At 33.9% G+C, this 13,223-nt stretch overlaps 1 protein-coding gene across 2 annotated transcripts in view; it reads left to right on the top strand.

Moving 5' to 3' along the window:
* The window catches only part of NEGR1 (neuronal growth regulator 1), an 884,450-nt gene that overhangs the window by 290,802 nt on the left and 580,425 nt on the right, over window positions 1–13,223 (top strand). The window lies entirely within an intron of this gene.

Here is a 13,223-nt window from a genome sequence, read left to right as displayed (position 1 = left end):
TTTTTCAAATTATATTTTTCATAAAGAGTATAGCATTTATATTTTTGAAGTTATTAATGCTTAAACTGCACTACTTTTTAAAATATTTTATCTCAACTCTATTTCCTCATCTGTAAAATGAGTATTTTACAGATATTAAATGTGTATTAACACATTTTGTGTGTAATGTGGAAATTTAATACTCTGTGGAAACAGTATTAAATGTGATCATATGTGTAATGTGCTCATCAGTCAATAAATGCTAGATTAATAATATTCATTTTAATTATACCCATAACTATTACCTTTGTCCAAAGTTCAAATTTAAGAAAAATTAAAGAAAGCTTACTAAAGAAAAATCATACATGATAACTTTTCTGAAATATTCACCACCATGATATACCAGTTTTCAGAATAAGTTGGAGATTTAAAAGTATAGGATTTGAACTCTAATTCGAGTCTTGGTTTTAGCATACCTCTCATAGTGTTATTCTGGGAACTGAACAACATAATGCACATTTAGTTCACAGTACAATGATATACACAAAATAGAGGCTCAAATATGGATATTACTATTGTAATATGGATATGCATGGCTCAAATATGGCTATACTATTATATTCCAAGTCTTCAGACAAAACAGACCAATTAGAACAAAGGAAAATAGAAGCAAAATGTTCTGTGACAAAGTAAATAAAGTACTAAACCTAAGACTGTATTTTAAATGCAATGCCTTAAAATCTCAGTAGCATTATTGATAGTATGTAAACAAAATAAAATGTATGTATGTTTGGTGACTATAAGAGACTCCATGTAAAGTCAAGGCTCAGAGATCAGACAAAAATGTGTGTGTGTGTGTGTGTGTGTGTGTGTGTGTGTGTGTGTGTGTGTATGTGTGTATTTGCTTTGATCAAGATGCAAATACACAAGAATCTTGGGAATAGGAAGGAATGTACAGTATCTTAAAAATTTTCAGAAGACAGAATTAACAAACCTGAGTGAAAATAGATGCTTGTAAATAGATGAATAACTTCAGTTCTGATGCATAGATACCTCTGTCATAGTCCTTACTTATTCTGATATATTTAACTTTCTTAAAACTTCTGGTATTTGTCATCTTCCCAGACAGGAAAAAAATGGGTGGGGAAAGGTAATGGTTCAATTACCTTGAAAAATAATCTCAAGACTGTCTGTGGGAACTAATAGTGGACATTATTAAACATGAAAGGGTTGAGTGAACAAGGCAGGTTATGAAATCCTATTCAAAGTTGAACTCTTTTAAAATAGAAGATATTTTTCAAGTAATGATGGCCTCATTGAAGCTTGGAGTGGGCTTTCTTATATTCCTTTTCAGCCCTATAATTTTGTGATGTCAAAATAATTGAGACTCAGAAAGTACATTTCAGAAATTGATATCTGTCAGTGAGGCAAACCTAAAACCAAAGTAAAGCCTGGCATTTGTGTATTTCATAGATGATGGAATAGAAGCCAATTCATTCAGTCACATATTCACACATTTAAGAAAACTATATTGATCATTTAATATGTGCCAGATGATGTGCTAAGATAGATGTCTCACAGATCTTAGAAGAGAATGTTATGTACCTAAATTTATAATCCCAAGTGTGTGTGTGTGTTATATACAGTACACAGTATATATAGAGTATATGTAACTATATATAATATCCCAAGTATGTGTATATGTGGATAAATAATATTCATTTTATATATCTATATTATATGTAAATATTATATAATATATCAATACATAGTTGAGATTACAATATTTACTATATACTTATATATAAAAGAATTAAAATATATATAAATATATGTATATCTTTATATAAAATGTAAATGCAAGTGTATATGAATGTAGTAAATGAAAATGTGGAGGTTATGACTTTGACCTTCCTTTAAGCAGTGCTTTGCGATATGAGTAAGAATCTGTGTGCAAGAGAAGGTGGGTAGGAGGCAGGAACACATTATAAGAAGGAAAAACATGAGGCTTAACGGTGCATGAAGTATCTTTTATTTGGCCTTAGTGTACTGTGTGTGAGATAAACAATAGCATTAAAAGCTGGAATGAAAAACTAGACTTCTGTTATGAAAGGTGTTGAAAACTATTCCAGTGATTGTGGAATTTATTTTGTGAGTAGTATATACAGGACACAGGTATATGAGAGAATTATTTTTATTGAAAAAGCCTCCTGCCAAAAATATAGGGAGGAACACAATTAATTAATAAAATACACATTAATTATTGAGCTATATGCCAGGGATCACAAAAATCACTTTATATGCATTGGTTGGTTTAATCTTCACAAAACCTTTGAGATAAGTATTATGATTAGCCTCAGTTAGCAGTTGGGTTCACAGAAATTTAGGGAATTTATGAAAATTGCAAAATCACGTTGTCAAATTAAAAGTCCTAGTGTTTATCCTTTATGTAGAACCTCTTAGACTTACCAACCACAATTACAACTCCTGGGAATTTTCTTCTTAGTCAGGGAAAATTAAGAAGTTGTTTCAAAATTGTTAATTTTTACAAAAGATAAATCTATTAGTGTTAATGACTGTTAATGCAAAGTCTAAAAATGTTAATTTTACCTAGTATGACTATAGGTAGAAGGTAGTATGGTGTCAATCCTCATGTACATTTTGGAAATTTATGACTGGCAAAAATGTTGGAGGTTATTTAGACTAAACACCTAATTTTATAGCTGGAAAGCTGGCTTAGCTCATTGAATATTACCAATTAAATGAAGAAATAAGTAACTTATGCAAATGGAAAGAAGATGTAACAGAGACATAAACAGGCTATTAAAATACGAATTAGGGTGTCAGGTTATTTTTTCAGAAAGAAAACATCCAATAAATATTTATTGGAGCCTTAGTTATACAAGTTACTATAATAGATTCTCAGGGAGACACAAAAATAGTGTCGTTTCTGTCACCAGGAAGTTCACAGGAGAATTGAATATTGGACTGAACCACCAAAGAGCTAGACTATAGGGTAGAAAATTGTAAAAATTATTTGAAAAGTGAGAACAATATTTTAGATGCATTAGATGGTGCTTCATGGGGATTGGATATTTGCATTTAAGTGAAAAATAAGATTTGTACTTGGACATTTTGGGGGAACAGCATTGCAGTATAATTGGTACTATGACATGTTTACACTTTGGACTACAACAAGTAGTCTATTGTATCTACAATTTAGGAAGAATAATGAGGAGATAGTAGTGGAATTTAAACTCGGAAAAGTAAATTGGAAGTGAAATCATGGAAAGCCTGGAATAGTAGCCTAAGAACTGACTTACAGAGACCTAACTTGAACTGGAGAAATTTATAAGTAAAATGAGAACTTCAATTTTAGTTATGTTGAATTTTGAATAATGGCAGGTAATTCAACAGGTAGTTTGATACATAAAACTGAAGCTGAGAATAGAAACAAAGCCTTGATATTTAGTTGGGAACACATCAAGTAGAGGTGACATTAATACTATGCAATTATATAATCTAGAAACAGATTGAAAAAAGGAGAAGTAGAGCATAGCTCTCTTAGTGAATTATAGTAAGGATGTGGAGGGAGCAAACTGGAGGAAGTTTGGGGCCATGTAGTGTAATAGAAACAAAAGGAGGAGTATGTTTCAAAGAGAATCAGGGAAAACAAAGACTGGGAAAAGGTCAATTGAGAGATCATTGGTAACTTTAGAAAGCGCATTACCCAGAATGTAAAGGTCAAAAATCAAAAGTGAAAGGTGTGTATGACAAAGAACGTTCTCAAAAGCAAAGATCATTTTATTTATCGTTATGTCTTCTGATCCTTTTATAGTGCCAGGAACTTTGTAGGCATGAAAGATTACAGATTTTCCCAGGTGAGCATTGATGGGAGCAGGCAAGAAGGAATGGGATCAAGATCATATGTTGAGGAAGTAGCCTTGACAGCAAGGAAAGCTCCCTGACAGTTGAGTAAAAAATGAGAAATAGTTTTGAGATGGTGAGAAAGAAAGACTGTGAGAGTATCCAACTTAATGACTTTGATCTTTTCAATGGCATAGAAAGTAAAGTCATATATTAAAAAACGATGCAACTGATTAGGTCCTCAGGGGTTTTAGAAAAGGTTTGAAACATCACTGCGAGGAAATAATAGGCACAAATGAATAGGCAGAAGACATAGCAAGTGTTTATTTCTAGTAGGATAGCATGATCCTAACTTGTCTCAATAAAAATAATTGTGTGACTTCTTATAGCTATACTTGGCTGCAAGTAGGTGAATGTGTATATTTCTTTATTACATAAAGAGATAGAAAGTATGTTTTATCTAAAAAGTATGAGCAAATTGGCTTGATTTTTACATACATCCATATTTTTATAATGTTGTAAATGTTATTTCATATGTATTATACATCCAATGGTGCAAAAAAATCTACAAGGGGCTACACAGAAAATACTTTTTTCTCCAGGAAGTTTCCAGTGTAGTGTGTACTATTATTCTTTTTTCACTGAGTTAATGCTTATTCCTCTTTTTGTAATTTCAGAGTTAACAAATTTACATAAATAGATATCCCTAATTCTGAAGAATGTTCATTCTCTAAAATAATTTCAAATGATTAAAAAAAATTAACAAAGCTAGCTACTAGGAAGAGTAAAAGTGATTTTTTAGAATTTCATGAATATCATTAAAAACAAAACTTCAATTAATTTCATTTAGAAAATTGTTCTAGAATATCATGTTTGTATTGTAATTGGTGACTGATGGAGTGATCAGAAAAAGAAAATGTTGATTGCCTTTGGCATTAAAAAATTAGTTTAGCTTTCTTGCTATAATTATTCATACATGGAAATCGTAAGTTTTATCTTTTCAGCATTTTCCTGAAAATGTTTGAGGCCTGAGTGATGTTGTAAAATAATGAAAGTGAATCGAGATGTATTTAATTATTGTAGTGATACTTCTGTATAGACTAATTTCAATTAATCCTTAAGTACAATGAAGATGAATATGGACAAATGTTGAAACTATAAGAATCTCTACCTTTCTTCAGATCCATGTTTATTTAGCCTGTTGATATTTCTCTAATATATGTGCCTGTATCTGATATTTTTTCCCAAAAGCCCTTTCTCTGATAGTGACTCCCTATATATGTGTAGAATAGCAATGTTATTCATGGTATAATCAAAATACATAGAACTGTTTTTTCACACATCCTTCATAGGCTATTTCTTGAAGACATGGCACGAAGGGGTTTAAGTTGTCAATTCTCCCACTAATAGAGTTGAGCTGAAGACAAGGGAAGATAACCAACTGAAGCCTTTAACATCTATGATCACTCTTTCCAACCATGGATAAATGCCACCTCTGAAATCTTCTGATCAGAGTGTGATTTAACTATTACCATGGAAAATTTTCTGTGTGGATAAAGGCATTCATGGTACTTGCTTATACATTGAGCTCACAAAGAGGTTTGATCTTAGATAGTGTTCTTTCATAAAATAACTCTTTTAGGAGATTCCGTCAGGAGAAGAGCTGTTTTTTTCCTGTAAGTTTGGAGTTTTAGGTCTCCCTGATGCTTATATTGCATTGCCATACATTTTGGCATACTGATGCCTGGCAGGGAGTTTGATGTTAAGTGCCAGCTGCAGATGCTGCTACAGAAGTCAAGGTAAGAGTGAAAAAAATTATTCATGAGGCCTTATGTCTCTGGGGAACTCCTAGACTGCCATACAGGAAGTTCACAAAGCAATATTATGGTTCTAGGTCTTGAACACTGAAATACATACTCAGTCTAAGTTTGCATGATGTGGGCACTTTATTGAATAACTCTCTTTTCTTCCCTCCAAGAGATATAGACAAAACCATGTGGAAAATAAAAAGTGACACACCAAACTTGTATATAATAATATTTGACTGTTCTACTTTTTTTATGTATGTTTTTAATATATAGGATTTTGGGGGTTTAAATTTTTGTGATAAGTTTATTATTATTATTATTATTATTATCATTATTATTATTTTTGACAGAGTCTCCCTCTGTCGCCCAGGCTGGAGTGCAGTGGCCTAATCTCAGCTCACTGCAAGCTCCGCCTCCCGGGTTCACGCCATTCACCTGCCTCAGCTTCCTGAGTAGCTGGGACTATAGGTGCCCGCTACCATGCCCGGCTAATTTTTTGTAGTTTTAGTAGAGACAGGGTTTCACCGTGTTAGCCAGGATGGTTTTGATTGCCTGACCTCGTGATCTGCCCGCCTTGGCCTCCCAAAGTGCTGGGATCACAGGCGTGAGCCACCGCGCCCGGCCGTTGTGATGAGTTTTATACCTCATATTTAATATCTTATCACTTTTAGTCTCATAATTCTAAAAGACATGGTTGCTTTTCCGCAATAGCAAATCAGAAGGCTGCCGTTTAGGAAGTAATTGACATTTGGGAAGTAATCTAAAAGGCAGGCCTGGTCAATTCATTTTTTCATACATTCCTTAAACAACAGAGTTGTGCTGGATGTTCTTTAGCTCTTGGGGATAAGAAGGCAGGCTCTCTGCTACTTACAGACTTATTAACTTTGTAGTTAATAAGTGGTGGTGAGAAGAATGGAGAAATTATAAGTTATTCCTGGGGCCCTGGCTGGACATGCCTAAATAAAAAAGAACTAAGAAATGGTAGAATTTGGAGAGTATCTCCATGGGTAGCAACTGTGGTTAAGATTGCTTAACCACATTGGTTAACCATCCAGTGGTTAACATTGGAGTTAGTTAAAATTTCAGATCTACCACTTGATAACTGCCTGACTTGAAGGGAATTCTTTATTCTTCCTTTGTTTAATTTAGTCATCTCTGCAGTAGATACATTAATTCCTGCTTTATAGTATGACTATATAGAAAACTAAGATAATACATTTAACACATTTTGTGGCACACCCTGAGCATGTAATGGGTAGCTATTATCATTGTCACTGTTATTATTTCTCAGCTATTCTCCAACTTTTATTTTCTTACAGGAAGAGATAATATAATCATTTTAATAAAACGATTCAGTTTTACATAATGTTTCCCTTTTCAGAGATTGGAGCTTTAGAGATTCCATTATTTTTACAAGCAGATTTTGTCAGCTAAATAGATGAGTTGTTATGTCCTCAAGTTTAGTTATGCATAGAGAGAGACATGGAGAGTGTAAATGGCTTACCTACACTGCCAGTCAGTGGCTAACTCCAGCTAGAAGATGGCCCTCTTAAGTCTCCTCTCTGTTCTTTGTCTGTTACATCACGTTCACTTGCTTAAAAATTGCTTTGCTGCCTTCAAAGTTCTTTCAGATATTCAAAGAAAGCTATTAAGGGAATATATACTGTTCTGAAATTTTATAACTTGACTTAGCTCCCTGACTAGGGTGTGGAAAGTATTAATCTTCAGTTGAGGAGAATATGAATTGTCAACATTATCCTCTCCAAATTTGGCAGTGAAGCAACTTGCTGAGCAATTAGCCTCATAGAATATGCCATGTACTGTATTTTAAAACTGCCTCAGGAAACCTCTGAAAGGAGATGATGTCTCTCTTTTCGTTTGTTTGGAAATCTGCAATCAGTATATATACTCATTTAGTATAGCATGATAATGTGACAGGGAAAACCCATATTTCCTTAGTCATCCTTATTTTATATTGGAGGCGTCTATCAAGGTTAATTCTTTTAAAATAATTTAAACTTTACTTTGGTCATTGTTTTTGGTATTCAAAAAACAAACAAACACACAAACAGATTTTAAAAATTCAGTTTTCTAGCTGTAACTAAGATTTCATTCAGAGCTGCTGTTTATTATGGAATGGATTTGAGCCACCCATCTTTGTGAACTTCCCAGTACAGTAGGCACTAGCCATGTGTGGCTACTGAACACTTATAGTGTAGCTGTTCTGAATTGAACTGTGCTATAACTATAAAATTCATGACAGAATTCAAAGACTGCATATAAAAAGGGTTGCATAATATCTCAGTAACTTTATACTGATTACATGTTGAAATAGTAGCTTGGATATATTGAGATAAAGAAATTACATTACTAATATTTATTTCACCTTATCTTTTTATTATTATTATTTTTAAGTTGACCACTAGAAATTTTAAAACTACATATGTGGCTTACATTCTATTTCAACTGGGTAGTGCCATTCTAGCTGTGTAATTATGGATATTATAAGATACCATACAGTACTGAGTCCTTCAAATATTTGACATTTTTAGTGCTGCAATATTTGTAATCTTGTAGTAATTTACATATAAATTCCCATTTTAAATTGTTATACTTATTTTTAATTATCCCTGAAATATTACCATAATTTAATTTCTGTACTAAAAGTGAATATAATGTATATAAAATACACATACAATTTTTAAATAATACCCCTAGGGGTATTAAAGCTATTCTTCAAAAATGTCACTTAAGTCATCTATATTGGTAGTAGACTATGATGTTATATATTTAATAGTAAACTCATGCCGGCACGCAGTGACTCACGCCTGTAATCCCAGCATTTTGGGAGGCCAAGGCAGGCAGATAGCCTGAGCTCAGGAGTTCATAACCAGCCTGGGCAACATGGTGAAACCCGTCTCTACTAAAATACAAAAAAAATTATCCGGGTGTGGCAGTGTGCACCTGTAGTCCCAACTACTTGGGAGGCTGAGGCAGGAGAATTGCTTGAACCCAGGAGGCGGAGGTTGCAGGGAGCTGAGATCATGCCACTGCACTCCAGCCTGGGCCACAGAGCAAGGCTCTGTCTCAAAAAAAAAAAAAAAAAAAAAAAAAATGAAACTACACTTATTCATTCATTTAATGACATTCCATGACTACCTATAATAGGTTAGGTTGGGGCTACAAAGTTGAGTAATACTTGTTTCTTGATCTCAAATAATTTGCAATCTAGTGGATTAAGTAGGTAAGTAGATATCAGTTGGAGTATAGAGAAGTGTATCTTGGTAGAAGTAAATATAAGTTGTATGAGAGTGCAGAGATCACGAGTCTTCCCAGAGGAGTTGAAGCTAAGTTTTAGGAGCTCTGTGGACCACTCAGTGCTCTTCAGATGAAGAAGAGGTAAGAGCATTCCAGGTACAGCATTAGCCAAAATACAGAAGCAGGAAAAGTGATCTGTTTAAAATGTAAATATCTTTTCTATAGCGTAAACAAAAGATGTATTTGCTATTGGTGGGAAGGAGTAGTGGTTGAAAGGGGAGAGAGTAAATCATAAGAGCTGAGACTGAGTCAGATGTTACTAAAATATGTGATTTTAAAAATATGACATCTATTACATAGTATTAAGAAGATTATAAAGGAGGAATATGCAACTTGAGAGCTAACTGTAACAGAGGACTAGAGGTACATCTCAGAGAGAAAAGAGTAGGTGTGAATAAATTAATTAGGAAGTAATTGCAATAGTCCTGGTAAGCATTTATGACCACCTGAGCAAAGAAGTTTGTATTTTTGAGAAGTTGAGCAGGGAATAAAGAAAATGATGGCTTCTAGAATACCACTCAGTTTTCTGTTCTGAAATACAGGATGTTTATTAAAAGATAGGGGATATAAGGAAACAAGCTGGATTGATGCAAGGAAAGACTGTTCAATTGGACACAGTGAATTTGTGGTATCTGTGAATGTCTTCTAGTCATTAAATATATGTGTGTGTGTATATATATATATATGTATATGCCTACAGATATAGATTGGGAGAGTCATTATTAAGAAATCATTTTATTAATGTGTTTATGGATTGAGCTTTCTCAGAAAGAAAATGCAGAGTGAAAAGAACAGAGAGCCAAGGACTAAGTAGAGTTTTGATGAAAATTAGAAAGTATTAGAGATGTATCCAGAGAGACTTTGTGTCATGTATTTTTCAGAATTACTAATGTAATCTGTGGCTTTGGTAGACTAGGACTATTCTAAGAAACAGATGTTTTATAATTTCCCTCAATTATCATCATTTTACCAGGAATAAATGATGGAAACCACACTATTATTCAAACTTATGTAAATGAAATATAAAAATATATTACTTGGCATGCATTTCATAGCTATGACCAACAATTTTTCCAGAATATCATAAATTATATCAACATCAAATATTAAGATACCTCTTAAAGCTGACTGGGAAGAGAGGATGGGATCTTGGATCTTGGAAAGGTTACCAAAATATATCACTCTCAATAATAACTTACTAAAGCCTTTGAATAAAAATAATGTATATAGTATAATAGAAAAGAGCAGTATTCTTCTTTACCAATATTAAATAATAATGTTATTGAAGAACTCATAATTGTCGAGGCGCTTCAGCAAACTTGAAGCCTTCTGGGGAATCAGGTAGCTGTGACAGATGAAATTCAACTTCTCTATGTAAGATCAACAACTTTTGGAAAGCTGACGTGCTCTTTGTAGATCACACTATTGCACATTTTAGATTCTATGAGAAAAGCAGCATGATACACAGAGAAGACAAATTTCAGCTGCATTTTCATAGTTGATAATAAAAGTATTTTATGCAGAAAGAGAAGTAAAACCTTTAATAGTAAAATAGCATAATGACTTCATATCAGATAATGCATCCTTGTTGTACATGGTCCAATTTCAATGATATCATTTTAAGATGTATATCAGAGATCAAAAAGATTTAGAGAAAACAGCCAGGAGAGTTACAAGTACATTGGGATTTACATATGATGAGTGATTAAAAAAATTAATTGCAATGGTATATAAATGAGAAAATCTAGACAAGGAGTTTTGACTGAGAGAGTCACAAATGGGAAAGCTATGATAGAAAATGACTCTGATGTCTTATTTATTCTGTTTCATATTTTATTTAAAAAAGTTTTTTTTAGAGGTTAGAAATATACTGACCAATTTAATAGAAATAATTAGTTGTGGTTTCTATAATGTACTCAGTGGTGTAATTTATGGTCACACGTATGCTTTATTTTCCCAAAAGTTACAGAATAAGCTGCTGGCAGGATTTTTTTTTTAATGGGCTTGGGTCATTTTTAAAGATGGATTAAAATTATTAATAACATTTTCAGTTATGTAAGCTCTAGCCATAAAATGCCATTACTCATTTGTTCTACTTAGGCAACACAAAATGCAGTTGCTGGATTGATCAGATCTGCAGCTGGATCACTTACTGGCTCATTAATTTTTATCATATATTGAGTATTCTGACCTGGTACATCAGCTTTTGAAATAGCCACTTGTCTTCTTTCCCTGGACAAATGGATGCATTTTTAAAATGTTGATCTAATTTATTTTGTTCTCATTGAACATCTGTGGGAGTGGAAGGCTGGTAAACAAGTGTTTAGGTTTACATGTACTTTGGGACTCATATCACCTCTGTGTACACTCCTGCAGGATCAGCTTAGGCAAATTTGTTTAGATGGCAAAACAGGTCTTCAGCATTTCACCTCTTTTCATTCCACTTTCCCTTCTCTTTTAGCACCAACCCCGAGGCATTTAGTTTTTGCTCTTGCTTTCACTTGGTAGTCTCAGTGGAAAAAAAATATAAATAATTTTGGATGCTTGAGGTGAAAAACTTTGTAATAATATTCTTTTGATTTCTTAGTTTTGTGTATCTCCCTAAGTCTACTTCAGAACATAGAAAGCTTTTTTTTTTTTTTTTTTTTTTTTTTTACATCCAGTATGATAGAGTTCATTGCCTTGACATCATGGCATGGATATGTGGCTTTTCCTTGCATTTCAGATAATGGATGTTTAGCTCTGTGGCCATAGCTATTTTATTTTTTATTAAACCTTATGTCGCCATAGCAGGTGTTTGTTCTCTGTGATTTCTCTAGTCATGTGGTTCTTTATAATAGACATGTTTTATGTGTGTCCCACTGTAAAACCTATACATGTATTTAACTGAGTACCTTGTGCCCCTTTAGATTTAGCATCTTCAGTTTTTTTGCCCACCTTCCTGTTTTGTTTTCCTCATCTGAAAAATGTATGTTTCTATTTTCTGTCTTATTTATCTCCTTTACCCTTCATAGCATCCCCATGACACCTTCTTTTTTCTTCCTCCCTTTTACATGGTCGTCTCTGGCCTCTGTTCTTGGCATGATTGGAGGGGAGGACTCATCTTCCTTAGGGTAGTTTAGTGACCAAAAGACAAAAGATGCATGGCCTGACTGGCATGCGGTGTCAGCAGAATTGTGAACTCTTCTTGCTGTTAATAGGCGCAGTGGCCACAAGAGCCAGAGGACCCTTCTGTACGTGCTCTTCATCTATGGCCTGTGAGTGGTCTTAGGGAACAAGAAACAGACTCTTCGTCATTAGAGACTTAGAACTGGAAAATAATTTCTTAAGATTTTTTTGTTGAACAGTCTCCAAAGCATCCTTTTTGAATGAAGGGCTCCTCTTTCAAATTCCTTGTGTCAAAGCTGATTGGTTTACACAAATCCTTTTAGAGTTAATTGTGCAGAAAAGGGACTAAGAAGAGACTCAGAAAATAAATGGCTTTGATAAAGGAGATTTTATAAAAAATCCTTTGATTTCTTCAATTCATCATACTATTCCAAACATTTTCCCCTGGCCAGAAATGAATGTAATTTTCCCCTTTGTGGCACAAATGGGGGTGTTTGTTTCCTACTGCTGAATGGTAGCTGAAATGCTGTGGGGAATGTGCTTCTGTGATATCTTCTCCAATATGCTCTAACCCCGTGTAATCAAATAAATTGGATCATTGAAGACCACTAGGCGCCTTCACGTTCCAGCAGTAGTGAGTGAGAAGGTCAATGTCTTGCATTCTGTTTCTGCCCCTTTCTTTGTTTGCTCAGCAGTGTACTATTTGGTCAGCATTATTTAGTCTTACATCCACACTGTCTCCCCCTTCGCCTGCCCCTTCCATAAATCAGTACCATGTGAGTGGTTTGTATTTCTCCCTGGTAGCTATTGCTTCTCACTCTCTCTCCCGCCTGTCTCTTTATCTCTTTTTTGTGTGTCAGATGTGAAGCTGACACCAGGCCTTGATTGAAACCCCCGAGTACTTCTTTCATTACTTGCTATTCCTACATCTTGTTACTTTTATCTGGATTCAGTAAGTTAAGGTTATAGAACATACAGGATTAAGCAACTCTGAGAGGGAATTGGACATTAACTCTTTAGGAATTCTAGTGTGGCTAATAAAGGTATACTGTTGAAAAAGCAGACTGGTTAGGTATTTCCTAAGCAGTGTGATTCCAGAGACAGAAAAAAAAAAAAAAAAAAAAAAAAAAAAAAAAAAAAAAA

Source organism: Theropithecus gelada, chromosome 1 (genome assembly GCF_003255815.1).
Source record: "Theropithecus gelada isolate Dixy chromosome 1, Tgel_1.0, whole genome shotgun sequence".
NCBI lineage: Eukaryota > Metazoa > Chordata > Mammalia > Primates > Cercopithecidae > Theropithecus > Theropithecus gelada.
This window is presented reverse-complemented; position numbering and strand designations above follow the sequence as displayed.